Here is a 12,379-nt window from a genome sequence, read left to right on the forward strand (position 1 = left end):
CTTTTGAAACAGGAATTGCCAATCTCCCAGCCTCAGGCATTATACCCTTAGTTTCATGAAAGTGAATGAACATCTGTTGATGATCTTCTGTGTGCAGATATATTCACTTCCACCCTGAGAAGGGTGAGTGCCCATTCGTCCCATACATTGTACAAATTCCTTATGTGCTTAACCACCTCTTCATCACACTGACCTCAGAGACCAACACTGTCCCTGCTTCTCAGATTACAAAGCTGAGGCTCTGAGATGGCCCCACTGAGAGTGGGTATTAGGGCTGAGACAGCAGGAACACAGGCAAAGTCTCAGGAAATTGTGAGGGAAGTTTCGGAGATGCAAACCTTCAGGCAGGGTGGTGACAGCAGCGCAGGGGTGCGATGACAGGAGTCCAGCAGGGGCGGTCTTGGTCAACCATGAATTTCCCGCTAACAGTCTGACTCAGGCTGAAGGCCAAGGAAGCCGCACAGCTGATCTACAACCTTCCGTTGCATCTAGTCTCACAGAGGCACACAAACTTAGGCAGACAAGCATCCCATAAGAACCAATTTAAACTACAAATCTCCAGGGCATTCTTTCACACAGAACCAAGGGAAACAACAGTCTTTATTTAGATAATGAGCTAGGTGCACTTTGGCCACAATGACATTTCAGAGATGACACCTGCATGAACTGTGCTTGAATCCATGCAGCAGCTCTGTGTGGACCTCACGCTGCACTCACTCTCCCTGCCCAGGTTGGGGCCCTGCCAGAAATGGCCTCCAGCTCCATCTCACTGAGTCCATCACCCTCCCCTCTGCAGCATCTCAGCTCTTCCTTCTCGCCCACAGCCTCCAATTCATTCTCATGAGATTCACGTCTCTGTCTCTTGTACTTGAGGACCCATTACTGGAGCTTCCACTATTGTAGATCAGAAGCTCCATGTCATTTAATGCATGTGACTCTCTCCCCGTTAGGACACCTGAAGCCCTTGATGGTAGGGGTGTGCCTCATCTCTCACAGAGCCAGGAACATGGACTCTGTATGAGGCACATCAGCAGAACTGATATGCCTGCTTTTCTACGAAAAGACTCTTTCCTTCTCCACAAGAGACACCTGCAGCCAAGCTCAGTAAGGGAAAATGACATAGCCTAACATACGTATGTCCCGAGAAACCTGAGGAATCTTAACAGTGTCCTCAGCCAGCAGCACCCTTGCATTGCAAAGCCTGTGAGGCCATCTCTATGTCTTCTCAAAGACTCAACAAGGCAGAAGCTGAATGTGCTGAACATGTCCACTCATACTGTTCAGATTATCTTACAAATAGTCGAGGTGAAGGTGGTGGGTCCTGTCCCTGAGGACATCCAGGAGCTGGAGGCAGCTCATAGAGCCTATGAACAGTGATAAAAGGGGGTCTGTGGGGAAGGGCCTTTAGGGTGGACCTGGTAAAGGAGGAGGTCTTCTTGTATCCACAGGGACCTATACAACAGAAGTGATGGGTATGTTGGTATGACACACAGAAGCACAATGCCCACAGGAGCTGAAACCCAATGGAAGCAGGTGTCAGCACCTGGCCTCTTGTTCATTCACAGGTTCTAGAACAGAGCATCAGTTGCAGAAAACTCTACCTTCCCACAAGATCCCATCTACAGCTGGAAGGTACCAGATGCTACAAGGAGAAACTACTGTTGCCACACGTCACTGCCCGTGTTTATAAATGCAGAAAGCCAAGGCTGCCTATTCTAGAAGATTGATGGCACTAATGCCAGTCTAATAAAGGAGAATATTCCAGAGAGGCAGACATCTGTGTCCAGGGCCCCTCTGGTGTCCTCTTCCACCGCATCTGTAGGCTTTTTATGTGCACTTTGAGGACAGAACATGAAGGAATGAAAGAAAAGCCCAGCACCACACAGAGATTCAGGGCCACCCCAGGGTCAAAGCTCAGCCGGCCAGCCCGTGCCTGTCCTCACTCTGCTTCCCTCCCTGACAAAGGCATCTTCTCTGCACGGCCACAGAGACCTATGAGGAGATGGGGATTCCTGGAGTCGTGCAGGGGGCCTGGAAATGTGTTTTCTGAGAGAAACACGTTACCTGTGCACATTCATTGTTCTCAGATATGTTTATCTTAATCCACAGATAATTCAGCTTTTAAGTACAATATGAGGTGCAGAGCTATTTTGTCCCATTGTAAAAGGGAGGTAGAAATTCTACATAAAAGAATGAAGAGAAACAGGTCTCAATTTCGGCTGTGAAACTCCCATAAGGTATCATGAGACAAAGTACCAGTTACAACTGCTCCTGGGACACAAGAGAACCTGCTCATATAAACACAACTGAAGGTTTTTCCTCATATAAACACAACTGAAGAGTATTTCCACCTAGGGGACAACTGGAGAAATTCTCTATCGCACATTTACCAACACAGAAGGATCAGTAATGAATTCTGAAATTTATCTAAGAACACTCAGGACTGCACAAAGCACAGAATATAAAGTTGGAAAGAGTTTTCATCTTTTCCAGTCATGAGGCTCATCACAGACATTCTGAACAAGTTCATCACCTACCCTGAAATAGGAAAAAATGAAAATAATAACAAAATCCCATGTAAAGATGGTGCGGAAGGAGTCAGCTGCTCCAGAAGACTTGAGGGTGTGGTGAAGTGTCATCCTCCTCAAGCTATTTCCACAAACACAAAGTGACAGCCACGTGGTCCTCAGCCTCCATGCACTTGTGGCTTCCAGAGGCGCCAGCTAACATGAAGATCTTAAACTGGAGAAGCCTGGAGGCTTGTGAGGAAGTAAATAAAGACAGTAAAGACACCAGAGGACACAGAAAACCAGACAAGGCCAGACAAAAGTTTCCAGAAATCATTGCAACTGAAATGGACAACAGAATTTACCTTGTCTTACTCTGCATCCTTGGTAGAGACACAACTGATGTTCCCCCATCGAAGCTGCGCCACATCCTGGGTCTCATAAAGGCTGGAGGTGGATGGAAGTTGATTCTGACTTGCATAGACTGTGCAGAAGAAAAACAAACCCTCCGCACCATGTCTCATTATATTCAACTCTTTCCCACTCTCTGGTCCTTTACAAGGGGCAGTGGGTTTTTCAGGTGCCTTGGGTGACCGTTGAGAACAAGAGGGAAATCTGATCCTGTCCCTAGAGGATGGTTCACAGGGCCCTGGTTCAGATGTTTTTATAACTGATCAAGCAGCTGTGAGCAGCTCAGGTCTCAAGTAGCTAGAAATAAAGTTAAGGTGTGTCTCATCCTTTGGAGAGCCCAGCACATGGTCTCTGTACAAGCTACATCCTAAGGAGTGCTATGTCTGTCGGCCTATATAAGGCCTCTTTCCTTCTCTGTAAGAGACATGTGTTGCCCAGCTCACTATGTGGAAATGACAGCCTGTTTCATGCATGTCCTGAGAAACTTGAAGAACTTTTTAACATCCTCAGCCAGACCGACCTGAAAGCCCTGTGGTGCCATCACTGCATCTTTTCCAAACACGCAAGAAAAAAGACAAAACGTGTTTTATAAGTCAACTCATACTGTTCAGATCATCTTTCCAGATGGTGGAGGTGGAGGGTGAGGTCCCAGAGGCCACCAGGTTGGAGAAGGTGGGGGTGGCCCAAAGCCCATGGATGGTGATAAAGAGCAGCCCACGGGGTACGACATGGAGGGCACTTCTGGGAAAGGAGGAAACGCTCTGGCAGCCACGTTGACCTGTAGGATAGAAATTAAACTTTTGATCTGTGTTAGGGTAAAAGGTGAAAAATCCAACAACAACACCAACACTAACATAGCTGAACTGCAGTGAAGCAGGAACAGTGCCTGTCTCCTTCCCCTCCACCTGGTTTCAACAGGGCAGCAGCAGTGCCACAAAACTCCACCCTTCCCACCAGGTCCCACCTAGAGCTTCTAGGAGTTTGAGGAGACAATGCAGTGCATTGCTTGCAGCATGCATGGTACTAGCTGTGTCTGCAAATGTAGGGAAGGAAGTGGCTAGTCTTAAAGGATCAGAGGGATAATTCCAGACTACTAAACAAAGTCTGTTCCACACACACAGAGGCTTCTATTTCCAGGACTACTCTCCACCCAGCCCTTCACCACCTCAACAGCTCCGTCTTGGCATAATAAGAGCTGAAATGATGAGGAAGAATTATGTTTTCATATCATACATTTACATCTTTAATGCATTTCAAGTTCATACTTGTCAGTGGTGTAACATAAGGATGTAAGCTTTATTCTTATGCATGTAAATATCCAATTTTCCCAGCACCAGTTATTCAAGAGACTACTTTTCTCCACTGTGTATTCTGGACACCCCTGTCAAATACTAGTTGACTGTGCATGCATGGGTTTAGTTTGGGCTCTCAATTTCTGTTCCATTGTCTTGTGTGTGTGCTTATGCCAGTGACATAACTGATTTCTTTCGTGTCAGAATGCAGCTTGAAATCAAGAAGTGTGATGCCTCCTATCTTGTTCTTTCTTGCTTTGGCTACTTGGGGTGTTTTTGTGGTTCCAAATATATTTTAGGATATGTTTTTCTAATTGCGTAAAAATTGCATTGGAGTATTGATAGAGATTGCATTGAGTCTCTAGATGGCTTTGGGTAGTATGGATATTGTATCTATATTAATTCCTCCAAAAGATGGACATGGATGGCTTTTCACTGACTTGTGTGTTCTTCATTTCTTTCATCCAAATTGAATTTCTTCCATTTCTCCACACAGGTTTTATAGTTTTCTGTAGAGAGATCTTTCACTTCCTTGGCTAAATTTATTCCTATATATTTTATTGTTTTTGATGCTATTGTAAATGGGATTCTTTTCTTTATTTCTTTTTAGATAATGTGGTTAATGGATAGGAATGCTACAGAATTTGGTATGGTGACTTTCTATTTTGCAACTTTACTGCATTTCTTGATTAGATATTAACAGGCTCTTTTACATTAAACTTTTTATTTCATTCCTTCACCTTACTTAAAAAAATCATTTTATTTGGGAATAGCTGACACACTATGTTACATTAGTTTCAGAGGAACAACATAGTGATTGGGCAAGTGTATACATTCTGCTACACTAACACAGGTGTAGCTATCATGTGTCACCATGCATCTATTCCAGTACCATTCAGTATGTTCCCTATGCTGTATCTTCTATCTGTGATTTATTCATTACATAACCAGAAGCCTGCATCACCCAATCCCCTTCACATATCTAGGGCATCCTTGTCTTGTGCCTGATCTTAAAGGAAAATCTTTCACAATATCACTATTGAGTATGATGTTAGCTGCGGACTTCACATACATGGCCTTTCTTATGTTGAGATATGTTCCTTCTACACTGAATTTTTAAAGAGTTTTTTAGCACAAATGGATACCAAATTTTCTCAAATCTTTTTTCTGTGTCTATTGACATGGTCATATGAGTTTTCTTTTTAATTTTTAAAATTTATTTATTTTTACTTTAAATTTTTAACAATTTATTTATTTATGTATTTATTTAGTATGTATTTTTCAAGTTTTTACTTAAATTCCAGTTGGTTAACATACAGTGCAATACTAGTTTTGGGTATAGAATTTAGTCATCCATCTTGCCAACAGGCACATGAAAAGATGCTCAACGTCGCTCCTCATCAGGGAAATACAAATCAAAACCACCCTCAGATATCACCTCACGCCAGTAAGAGTGGCCAAAATGAACAAATCAGACTATAGATGCTGGAGAGGATGTCGAGAAACGGGAACCCTCTTGCACTGTTGATGGGAATGCAAATTGGTGCAGCCACTCTGGAAAACAGTGTGGAGGTTCCTCAAAAAATTAAAAACAGACCTACCCTATGATCCAGCAATAGCACTGCTAGGAATTTACCCAAGGGATACAGGAGTACTGATGCACAGGGGCACTTGTACCCCAATGTTTATAGCAGCACTCTCAACAATAGCCAAATTATGGAAAGAGCCTAAATGTCCATCAACTGATGAATGGATAAAAAAATTGTGGTTTATATACACAATGGAGTACTACGTGGCAATGAGAAAGAATGAAATATGGCCCTTTGTAGCAACATGGATGGAACTGGAGAGTGTTATGCTAAGTGAAATAAGCCATACAGAGAAAGACAGATACCATATGGTTTCACTCTTATGTGGATCCTGAGAAACTTAACAGAAACCCATGGGGGAGGGGAAGGAAAAAAAAAAAAAAAAGAGGTTAGAGTGGAAGAGAGCCAAAGCATAAGAGACTCTTAAAAACTGAGAACAAACTGAGGGTTGATGGGGGGTGGGAGGGAGGGGAGGGTGGGTGATGGGTATTGAGGAGGGAACCTTTTGGGATGAGCACTGGGTGTTGTATGGAAACCAATTTGACAACAAACTTCATTTATTGAAAAAAAAGAATTTAGTCATCCATCACTTACATACAACACCCAGTGTTCCTCAATACTCATGTCCTCCTTAGCCCATCACCCATTTAACCCATCCCCCTGCCCACCTCCCTTCTAGCAACCGTCAGTTTGCTATTTATAGTTAAGAATATGGTTTTTGCTTGATTTTTCTTTCATTCAAGTATGTGAGGGGTCACATTTATTGATTTGCATTGCTGAACATCCTTCCTTTACAGGGAAAAAAATACCCTTCATCACGGTCAATGATCCTTTTAATGTGCTGCTGAATTTGGTTTGCCTGTGTATTATTGGAAATTTTTCATCTATATTCATCACGGGGATACTGGCCTATAGTCTTCTGTTCAGGTAGTATCCTTTTCTGGCTTCCTAACAGGGTAATTCCAATCTCATGAAATGAGTTTGGTGGTGTTCATTCCTCTTTAATCAGTGAGAGGGCTGCTGTTAGGTTTCTTCTACAAACTTTTGCTCAAATTCACCAGTGAATCCACCTGGTCCTGGGCTTTTCTTCACTGGAAGATTTTCAATTACTGATTCAAATTAGTTGCATTGGTTATCTTCTGGTATTGATACAGTCTTCCTTTAATTGGTCTGTAAAAACCTTCTATTCCTTCCTGATACAGTCTTGGTAGGTTGTGTGTTTCTCAGAACCTATCCATTTCTTCTGGGTAGTCAGTTTGTTGGCATCTAATTTGGCCATAGTTGCGTCTTTGTCTCCTCTATGTTTCTGTGCTATCAGATGTAATGTCTTCTCTCTTACTTATAATTCTTTTGATTTGGGTCCTCTCTCTGTCTTAGCATAGTCTATGTACAGGCTTGTCAATTTTGTTTAACTTTTCAGAAAACCGACTGTTGGTCTTCTTCATATTTTCTACTGATTTCATGGTCTCAGTTTCATTTGTTTCCATTCTCATATGTATTACTTTCTCCCTTCTGAGAACATTGGACTTAGATTGTTGTTTTCTTCTAGTTCTTTGAAGTTAGTTAGGTTGTTCATTTGAGTCCCAAATCTATCCTCCATGCATGCAAATCCAGTGACTCATCAGAGAACCTTCAACAGGTCTTTCCTGTCCTATCTCTGATTCTCAGAACTCTGAGAAAAACAACCAGAAAATTTACTTGAAGACACAACAGATGGAAAACTTCCCTATGCGGGGAAGGAAACAGATCCAGAAGCAGGAGGCACAAAGAACCCCCAATATATTCAACAGAAGCAGATCCACACCAAGTGATATAATAATTAAAACCCAAAATGTCATTATAAAGAAAAATTTTAAAACAAAAGATGACAGTTACCTATAAGGGAAACCCTATAAGATTATCACTGGATTTTTTTCAGAAGAAACTTTGAAACCGTAAGTGAGCAGCATGGTATGTTAAAGGTGCTGAATGGAAAACACCTGCAGCCAAAAAGAGTCTATCCAGCACACTATCATTCAGATGGAAGGAGAGATCAAGAGATTCCCAAATAAAAACTAAGCGAGTTCACTACCAACAAACCACCCTGGCAAGAAATGTTAAAGGGGAATCTTTGAGTGGAAAAGAAACACCTAAAGTGACAGTATTAAAGTGCAAAACGCTAAAGCAATAAAAACAAGTATTTCTGTAAAACATCAGTCAAGGTATTCACCATATAAAAGGTTTTGAAATATGACACTACATATTTACAACACGGGGAGGAGAGGAGTAAAGAACTGGTTCAAACTTAACTATCAACTGAATATAGACCTCTATATGCAGAAGTGGTTAGGTACAAACCTAATAATAACCACAAACCAAACACCAGTAATACATATGGAGAGAATAAAGACAAGCAATTTCAAATGTGCTACTAAAGAAACCCAGGAAACCGTAAAAAAGAGAAAAAGAAAGGATCAGAAAGATTCAGAAACAACCAAAATCAAGTAATAAAATGACAACAAGTACATGTCTATCAATTACTTTGAATGGAAACAGAATAAATGCTCAAATCAAAGGCAGTGGGTGACAGATAGGGGCACCTGGATGGCTCAATTGCTTGAGATTTCGCCTCTTGATTTGGGCTCAGGCTGTGATCCCAGGATCATGGGTTCTGCACTGAGCATGGAACTTGCTTAAGATTCATTCTCATTCTCATTCTCTCTCTCTCTCTCTCTCTCTCTCTCTCTCTCTCTCTCTCCCCACTCCCCCCACCCCACCCTCCCACGCCTGTGCTCTCTCTCTCTTAATAATAAAAGGCACTGGGTGATAGAATGGATAAAAATATAGGACCTATCTATCTTCTACCTACAAGAGACTAATTACAGAACTAAGTATCAAAAGGAAACTGCAGTAGCAATACCTATATCAGACAAAATAGATTTAAAAATAAAACAGTAACAAGAGACAAAGGACACTTAATAATAAAAAGTACAATCCAACAAAAAGAACAATTGTAAACATATATGCACTCAACCTGAGAGCATCCAAATACACAAAACAGTCAAAAACAAAAGTAAAGGAATTGATAGTCATACAATCCTAGTAGGGCACTTTTACACCCTAATGGCATCAATGGAGAGATCATTCAATCATAAAATCAACAAGGAAGTGGTGATGTTGAGTGATAGAGTAGACCAGATGGACTTAACTGATATATTTAGGACATTCCATCCTAAAACAGCACAATACACTTTCTTTTCAGGTGCACATGGAACATTCTCCATACTAGATAAAATATTAGGTCATAAAACAAGCCAAAACAAAATCAAACAGGTCGAAGTCATACCATGTGTCTTTTCAGACCACAGTGCTATGAAAGTAGAAGTCTACAACAAGAAAAAAATCTGGAAAAAGCACAAAAACATGGAAGTTAAATAACATGCTCCTAAACAATCAATGGGTCAGCCAAGAAATCAAAGAAGAAATCCAAAAGGACATGGAAACAAATGAAGATGAAAACACAACAATCCAAACTTTTGTAAAGCAGGAAAAGTGGTTCTAACAGGGAAGTTTATAGCAATATAGGTCTGCCGCAGGGGGAAAACAACAACAACAAAACCCTGAAGTAAATTCCAAAACCTTATGACAATAAAAGCTAGACAAAGGACAACAAACAAAACCCCCAAATAGCAGAATGAAGAAAATAATTAAAAGCAGAGGAGAAATAAATGATACAGAAATTAAAACTACAGTAGAACAAGGTAAATGAAATTAGGAGGTGCTTCCATGAAAAGATCAATAAAATTGATAACCCTTAGCCGCACTAATCAGAAAACAGAAACAACACATATAAATAACAATGACGGAGAAGAACAACCAACACCAGAGAAATACAAAGAATTGTAACAGAATATTATGAAAAACTATATGCCAACAAACTGGAATATACGGATCAATTCCTAGAAACATGGAACCTACCAAAACTGAAGCAGGATGAAATAGAAAATTTGAACAGATTGTTTACTAGCAAGAAGACAGACTCAGTAATCAAAAATCACCTAACAGACAACAGTCCAGGACCAGAGGACTTCACAAGCACATTCTACCAAACATCTGAAGAAAAGTTGATGCCTGTACTTGTCAAACTATACCAGAAAACAGAACAGGAAACAAAATACCCAAATTACTTATATGAGACCAGCATTACCCTGATACCAAAACCAAATAAAGAAACCATGGAAAAACAAAACTACAGGTCCATATCGTTCATGCACACAGATGCAGAAGTCCTCAACCAAGATTTAGCAAACAGAATCCAACAACACATTCAAAAAATAGTCCACCAGCATAAAGTGGGATATCTTCCAGAATGCAAGGGTAGTTCCATATTCAAATATCAATCAACCTGCAATATCACAGTAATAATTGAAAGGATAAAATATATATAATTTCTACAGACACAGAAAAATTATTTGACAAAGTAAAACTCTCATCCATGATAAAAACCCTCTAAAAACAGGTTTAGAGGGAACATACCTCAGCTTAATATAGTCTATCTATGTAAGCCCACAGCAGACATCATACTCAGTGGAGAAAACAGAAAGCTTTCCTCCAAGGTCAGTAAAAAGTAAAGATCTCCACTCTTACCACTTATATTCAACATAGTACTGGCAGTCCTAGTCACAGCACTTAGCCAACAAAAAGAAATGAAAGGCATTCACATTGGGAAGGAAGAAGTACAATTTCACTATGTGCACATGATGTGATACTCTATATAGAAAATCCAATAGACTCCACCAAAAATCTACCAGAACTGAAACTTGAATTTAGTAATGTCACAGGATGGAAAATCAATGTGCAGAAATCAGTAGCATTTCTATTATAATAAAGCAATAAAAGGGAAATTAAGGAAACAATCCCAATTATATTTACACACACACACACACAAAATAATAAGATACCTAGGAATAAACCTAAGCAAATAAGTGCAAGACCTTTACTCTGACCACTGTGAAACACTGATGAAAGAAATTGAAGACAACACAAATAAATGGAAAGGCATTCCATGCTCATGCACAGAAAGAACCAGGGGTGCCTGGGTGTCTCAGTCGATTAAGCGTCCGACTTCAGCTCAGTTCATGATCTCATGTTTGTGGGTTTGAGGTCTGCATTGGGCTCTGTACGGATAGCTCAGAACCTGGAATCTGCTTGGGATTCTGTGTCTCCCTCTCTCTCTGCCCCTCCCCCACTCATGCTCTGTCTCAGTCTCTCTAAAATAAATAAAACATTTAAAAAAATTTTTTTAGGGGCACCTGGGTGGCTCAGTCGGTTAAGCGTCCGACTTGGGCTGAGGTCATGATCTTGCAGTCTGTGAGTTCGAGCCCCGCATCAGGCTCTGTGCTGACAGCTCAGACCCTGGAGCCTGTTTCAGATTCTGTGTGTGTGTCTCTCTCTCTCTGACCCTCCCCTGTTCATGCTCTGTCTCTCTCTGTCTCAAAAATAAAAATAAATGTTAAAAAGAAATTTTTTTTTAAAAGAAAAGTACCTGGCTGGCTCAGTTGGTTAAGTGTCCGACTTCAGTTTGGGTCATGATCTCACAGTTCATGCATTTGAGCCCCACGTTGGGCCATGTGCTGAATGACAGCCCAGAGTGTGGAGGCTGGAGGATTCTATGCCTCCATCTCTTCCTGCCCCTCCCCCACTCACGCTCTATTTCTCTCTCTCTCTCAAAAATAAATAAACATAAAAAAATTTTTCAGTAAATAAATAAAAAAGAACCAATATTTTTGAAATGTCTACACTACCAAAGCAATCCACAGATTTAATGTAATCTCTATCAAAGTACCAACAGCATTTTTTCACACAACTAAAACAAAAATCCTAAATATATATGGAACCAGCAAAGACCCCAAATTACCAAAGAAGCTTTGGAAAACAAAAGCAAAGCTGGAGGGATCACAATTCACGACTTCAAGTTCTAGTCCAAGGCAGTAGGCAGTAAAACAGTATGGTCCTGGCACAAAAATAAATACATACATTGAGGGGACAGAATAAAATATTCAGAAATAAACCTACAATTTTATGTTCAATTAATCCTCAACAAAGCAGGAAGGAATATCCAATGGGAAAAATCAGGCTCTTCAACAAATGGTGCTGGAAAAACTGGTCAGCTATAAGCAAAAGAATAAAATTGGACCACTTTCTTATACTATACACAAAAATAAATTCAAAATGGATTAAGGACCTAATGTGAGACATGAATCCATAAACATCCCAGAACAGAGAACAGGCAGTAATGTCTCTAGTAACTACCATAGCAACATTTTTCTAGAAATGTCCCCTGAGGCAAGGGAAATAAAAGCAAAAATAAACTATTGGGACTTCATCAAAATAAAAAGCCTCTGCATAGCAAAAGAAACAATCAGCAAAGCTAAAAGGCAACCTACTGAACGGAGAAGATATTTGCAAATGACATATCCAAAACAGGGTTAGTATCCCAAATATATAAAGAATTTGTGCAAATAAACCCCCACAAAAATATCCAATTAAAAAATGAGCAGAAGAAATGAACAGATCTCTCTCCAAAGAAGATACAGAGATG

At 40.5% G+C, this 12,379-nt stretch overlaps 1 long non-coding RNA gene across 1 annotated transcript in view; it reads right to left on the reverse strand.

Moving 5' to 3' along the window:
• Positions 1–247: 247 nt before the first annotated feature.
• Positions 248–12,379, reverse strand: part of LOC125911916 (uncharacterized) — a 29,842-nt gene continuing 17,710 nt past the window's right edge. The window contains exon 3 of the long non-coding RNA XR_007454505.1: positions 248–338. This is a non-coding gene — a long non-coding RNA (uncharacterized LOC125911916). The remainder of the gene's footprint in view (positions 339–12,379) is intronic.

The sequence above is a fragment of the Panthera uncia genome (assembly GCF_023721935.1).
Source record: "Panthera uncia isolate 11264 chromosome C1 unlocalized genomic scaffold, Puncia_PCG_1.0 HiC_scaffold_3, whole genome shotgun sequence".
Taxonomy (NCBI): Eukaryota; Metazoa; Chordata; class Mammalia; order Carnivora; family Felidae; genus Panthera; species Panthera uncia.